The 6,130-nt window shown below is 50.9% G+C and overlaps 1 non-coding gene across 1 annotated transcript; it reads right to left on the bottom strand.

Moving 5' to 3' along the window:
- Nucleotides 1-2,668: 2,668 nt before the first annotated feature.
- On the bottom strand, nt 2,669-2,851 carry LOC140208781 (U2 spliceosomal RNA). The gene has a single exon (XR_011888936.1). It is a non-coding gene; the product is annotated as a U2 spliceosomal RNA (small nuclear RNA).
- Nucleotides 2,852-6,130: the final 3,279 nt, after the last annotated feature.

The raw sequence follows: 6,130 nt of genomic DNA, 5'->3' as shown, positions 1-6,130 counted from the left end.
CTATCTATTCCTATTATCCTCTACACATCTATCATGTCTCCTCTCAGCCTCCTTCTCTCCAAAGAGTAAAGCCCTAGCTCCCTTAATCTCTGATCATAATGCATACTTTCTAAACCAGGCAGCATCCTGGTAAATCTCCTCTGTACCCTTTCCAATGCTTCCACATCCTTCCTTTCGTGAGGTGACCAGAACTGGACACAGTACTCCAAGTGTGGCCTAACCAGAGTTTTATAGAGCTGCATCATTACATAGTGATTCTTAAACTCTATCCCTCGACTTATGAAAGCTAACACCCCATAAGCTTTCTTAACTACCCTATCCACCTGTGAGGCAACTTTCAGGGATCTGTGGACATGCACCCCGAGATCCCTCTGCTCCTCCACACTACCAAGTATCCTGCCATTTACTTTGTACTCTGCTTTGGAGTTTGTCCTTCCAAACTGTACCATCTCACACTTCTCCGGGTTGAACTCCATCTGCCACTTCTCAGCCCACTTCTGCATCCTATCAATGTCTCTCTGCAATCTTTGACAATCCTCTACACTATCTACAACACCACCAACCTTTGTGTCGTCTGCAAACTTGCCAACCCACCCTTCTACCCCCACATCCAGGTCGTTAATAAAAATCACAAAAAGTAGAGGTCCCAGAACAGATCCTTGTGGGACACCACTAGTCACAATCCTCCAATCTGAATGTACTCCCTCCACCATGACCCTCTGCCTTCTGCAGGCAAGCCAATTCTGAATCCACCTGGCCAAACTTCCCTGGATCCCATGCCTTCTAACTTTCTGAATAAGCCTACCGTGTGGATCCTTGTCAAATGTCTTACTAAAATCCATATAGATCACATCCACTGCACTACCCTCATCTATATGCCTGGTCACCTCCTCAAATAACTATCAGGCTTGTTAGACACGATCTGCCCTTCACAAAGCCATGCTGAATGTCCCTGATCAGACCATGATTCTCTAAATGCCTATAGATCCTATCTCTCAGAATCTTTCCCAACAGCTTTCCCACCACAGACGCAAGGCTCACTGGTCTATAATTACCCAAACTATCCCTACTACCTTTTTTGATGGGGGACATTTTGGCCAATTCCCTGCCCTCCCCTTTAATGGCTGCACGCCAGGTTTAATTCCCAACCGTTCTAACGGAACTGGCTCCAGCCTGAAGCTGTCTGTCGTTCGGAGCATTCCCACAGTGATGTATTTCCGCCTCCTGTCCAGTGGCACAGCTTCCAGTGGATGTGCGGGTTTGAGACTCCCCCACGAGACCCCGGGGAATTAGACAGGAAGAGCCCGGGGGCCGGGGCTCAGTCTGGGACACTGGTGTCCCGGGGCGGGATTATCCCGGGAGAGAATCCTTTTGCTCCCTTTGCTGAGGACGGTGCATTCGGCAGTCTGGCTGATATAATGATGTTAAATTGACAAATACCTCGGCAGTGACCCTGGATCTGCAGCGATCTCGGACACGGCCCTGAAGTGTGATTTTATAATCATCGGTTCCCCGATGCAGAGTGACGGTGAGAAACGGGACTGATTATTCAAACTGTCACCCGTTGTCACCGGTCAGTTAATTGTGTGTGATTCTGAGTGAGTCGGGAGCAGCTTATTTATCCCTGCACACGAGCAGCTCACACATTGTTTAATTTACATTTGTCATGATGAAATCAATAAACCACTGTAATTTCCTGTCTTGGTGTCGGACTCGAGTCTCACTAGAGGAGAAACAGTACCCTGGGGTTACTGCTGCCCACCGCACCCGGTGAACTGCAATAATGGTGTGAGCTCCTCACACTGGTACGGCAGCGTCTCAGCTCCAGGCTGAGGGATGTCAGTCTGATAGTGTCTGGTCCCCAGGATCTGTTCACTCCCCATCCCGGCTGACCACCGCATCCTCTCACGCCAGATACTCGCACTATCCTGATCCCCACCTTCCTGCGTGCTTTCTTGCTCTCACAGTCAAAAACAATAAAGGAGATTGGAAGCTCATATACTGTATAATATCGGACCCACGTCCACCAAGGTCGCAAACAGAAGGGAACAGAAGCAATCAACACGGGCTGAAGCTCCCTCTTTACAGACCTGGCACACAAACCCGGGGCCAGACAGAGTCAAGCTTCCTCCGCACAGACCCAGCTCACACCCCCACAATCAAAGCATCTCATAATCTTATACACCTCTATCCGGCCACCTCTCATCCTCTGTTGCTCCAAGGAGAAAAGGCCAAGTTCACTCAACCTATTCTCATAAGGCATGCTCCCCAATCCAGGCAATATCCTTGTAAATCTCCTCTGCACCCTCCCCATGGTTTCCATATCCTTCCTGTAGTGAAGCGACCAGATCTGAGCCAGTACTCCAAGTGGGGTCTGACCAGTGTCTATATAGCTGCAACATTACCTCTCGGCTCCTAAATTCAATGCCACGATTGTTGAAGGCCAATATACCGTACACCTTCTTAACCACGGAGTCAACCTGCACAGCTGCTTTGAGCATCCTATGGACTCGGACCTCAAGAACCCTCTGATGCTCCACACTGCCAGGAGTCTTACCATTAACACTACCTGTAAAAGTACAACGAAGGAATAGGGAAAAAGCCTAAGAAGGTTAATGCGTACGGATAACTGCATTCTACTCTTTATTTGTTGTTTAATCTCCCCGAGGGGAGGTGCAGCATTCCGAGGGGCACTGCAATACTGGGTCAATGCACGGAGTGGACGAAGGAAGCCCCTATTCCATCTTCCTGTTCCAAAAATCAATGTAATATATGGTCCCAGATAAGGGACGCATCAGATTTTAAACTGATAAGAACTGATTTTTTTGAAAAATATACTTTATTCAGAAATATTACAAAATAAAATTTGCAAAAAAACATTTGTTGACCCTAAGTCCTTATAGAATAAATAAAGTTATTTACAATAAATCATGTGTTTACTCTGTCCTTATTCAAAATAAAGATGTTTACAATAAATCATTCATTGACTCTCATTCCTTTACTGATGTTCCATTACAGTCTATACCTTTCCACATTTCCAGCCACTCCTGTAGCACGATGTTGATTCATCTATCCACACCACTGAGGAGAGGAATACTCTTCGCCACCCGACTCCTCGCACTCCCGCGCGCGGGTGACAAACCGAAAACTGTGGTCCTTCTCCACCCGGCTTTTGCGGTGGCTGCACCAAGTTTGAGTGCATCCCTCAGCACGTGATTTATAATTTAAATTTTTAATATTTACTATCGATTTGTACTCCAGGGAGCACGAAGAGCAGAATCAAATATCGCTGTGATGATTGTACGCTCTAGTATCAATTGTTTGGCAACAATAAAGTACTCCTGCAGCTGAGAATGTGCCAGTCGGCAGCACATTCTCCCACGGACATCTCCATGTGCTGGTAAATCATCAATTTTCGGGCCGACCGAAGAGCGTCCTTCACCGAGTTGATGATCTGACAGCAGCACCGGATGTTGGTCTCCGTGTGCGTCCCCGGGAACAGCCCGTAGATCAGAGAGTCCTCTGTTACGCAGCTGCTGGGGTTGAAACGTGACACCGTCCCTTCCGTCATCCTCCACACCCTCTCTGCGAACTGACAGTGTGCGAAGAGGTGGGTCACAGACTCCTCCTCACTGCAGTCCTCCCGTGAGCAGTGGGGAGCGGAGACGATGTTCCAGGCGTACAGGAGGGATCTGACTGGGAGGGCCCCTCTCATCGCCAGCCAGGCAAGGTCCTGGTGACTGTTGGTGAGGTCTGGCGATGAGGCATTTTGCCAGATGAACTGGATGGTCTGCTCAAGGAACCACCCCACTGTGTCCATCTCGTCCTTCTCCTGCAGTGCCTGCAGGACATTACGTGCCGACCACTGCCTGATGACCCTGTGGTCAAAGGCGTTCTCCTGGAAGAACTTTTCTATGAAGGACAGGTATGGCAGCAATGACCAGCTGACTGGGGCGTTGCGCGGGAGTGGGGCCAGACCCATCCTTCCTAGCCCGGGTGACAGGTACAACCTGGGCACATAGTGGTACTTGGTGCCCACATACCTGGGTTCTACACACAACCTGATGCAGCCACACACGAAGCTGGCCATCAGAATGAGGGCGACATTGGGGACGTTCTTGCCCTCATTATCCAGGGACTTGTGCATGACGGTCCGTCTCACCCGCTCCACCTTGGATCCCCAGACGAATCTGAAGACAGCTCGGGTGATTTCCGAGCTGTAGGAGCGGGGGACGGGCCACACCTGTGCCAAGTACAGCAGCCCTGAGAGCACCTCACACCTGATGACCAGGTTCTTGCCCGTTATCGACAGGGAGCGCCCTCCCCACAGTCCCAGTCTCTGTTTCACCTTGGCAGTCCGCTCCTGCCAGTTCTTGTTGCACGCCTCAGCCCCTCCAAACCAGATCGCCAACACCTTCACGTGGTCAGACCTGATGGCGAAGGGGACGTTGGATCGGTCCGGCCAGTTGCCGAATAGCATAGCTTCGCTCTTCGTGCGGTTGACCCTGGCCTCCGACACTAGCTCAAACTGTTCGCAGATGCCAATCAACCTGCAAACTGACCTCAGATCAGAGCAGAAGAGGGTGACGTCGTCCATGTTCAGGGAGGTTTTCACTTGGGTCCCTCCACTGCCTGGCAGCATCACCCCTCTTATGCCCTCATCCCTCCTGATGGCTTCGGCAAAGGGTTCAATGCAGCAAACAAGACAGGGGAGAGAGGTTTCCCACCCATTGACCTGGTCTGCACTACAGATGTCTGTGTCGAGCAGTCTGATCTGATTCCGGATTCCCTCCCCAAAACCAATTTTGGAGAGCACATCCGCCATGTACGTGTGCGATATCCTGTCGAAGACTTTCTCCTGGTCCAAGCTGACCAGGCAGGCGTTCACCCCCGTCCTGCACATCGGCGATGGTGTCCCTCAGCAGTGTGAGGCTGTCTGAGATCTTCCTGCCCGGTACAGCACAGGTTTGGTCCGGGTGGATCACCTGTCCCAGAGCAGACTCGACCCTGTTGGCAATGGCCTTCAACAGGATCTTGTAGTCCACATTCAGGAGAGATGGGTCTCCAATTCCTGATGTCCTCCCTTTCCCCCTTCTGCTTGTAGATGAGGGTGATCGTGCCCTTCCTCATGGACTCTGACATACTGCCGGCCAGAAGCATAGCGTTGTACACTTCCAGCAGGTCTGGGCCCATCCAGTTCCACAGAGCCGAGTACAACTTAGCCGGTAAGCCGTCGCCTCCGGGAGTCTTACCCGACCCAAAGGAATGGATGGAGCCTGTCAACTGGACCAGAGTCAGTGGCTGATCCAGACTCTCCCGCTTGCCGTCGCCTAAGACCTGCGTGATAGATGACAGGAAGTTGCGGGAGGCTGTGGATTCTGTGGCCTTTTCATCGTACAGACCGGCATAGAAGGACCTGCAGATCCTCAGTATGTCATTCTACGAGGACACGACTGAGCCGTCCTCTTCCTTAAGGTTGAGGATCACAGAGCTCCCCTTGTGCACCTTCTGGAAGAAGAAGCCTGAGCACGTCTCGTCCTGCTCCACGGTTTGGACCCTTGATCGGTAGATGATCTTGGAGGATTCAGCGGCAAGGTGCTGGGCTTTCGGGCTCTTCACCTCTCGCAGTTCCTCCCCGACATCCACCCCCTTCGACTGCAGAAGGAGGAGTTACTGCAACTCTGTCTGGAGTTTACGCAGTTCCATATAACCATATAACAATTACAGCACGGAAAGAGACCATCTTGGCCCTTCTAGTCCACGCTGAACTCTTACTCTCACCTAGTCCCACCGACCTGCACTCAGCCCATAACCTTCCATTCCTTTCCTGTCCAATTTAACTTTAAATGACAACCTCAAACCTGCCTCGACCAGTTCCCTCTGCTCCTGGCTTGCTTTCTGGATACCCTTGCGTATGAAGAACTTCTTGATGTTCTCCTTGGTGGCTTCCCACCAGAGAACTGGGGAATCAAAGGTTTTCAAGGTTTTCCAACCTGTGTACTCCTCCTCTAGTCCTACTTGTAGCAGAAAGAGTGAAGATGTATCAATTAGTCGGCCAGGCAGCATCTCTAGGGAGAGGTACAGTCGACGTTTCAGGCCGAGACCCTTCCTTCAGTTAGTCCTGACGAGG

The sequence above is a fragment of the Mobula birostris genome, chromosome 13 (genome assembly GCF_030028105.1).
Source record: "Mobula birostris isolate sMobBir1 chromosome 13, sMobBir1.hap1, whole genome shotgun sequence".
Classification (NCBI taxonomy): Eukaryota; Metazoa; Chordata; class Chondrichthyes; order Myliobatiformes; family Myliobatidae; genus Mobula; species Mobula birostris.
The sequence above is the reverse complement of the archived record's forward strand: the minus strand, read 5'-3'. Positions and strand labels throughout refer to the sequence as shown.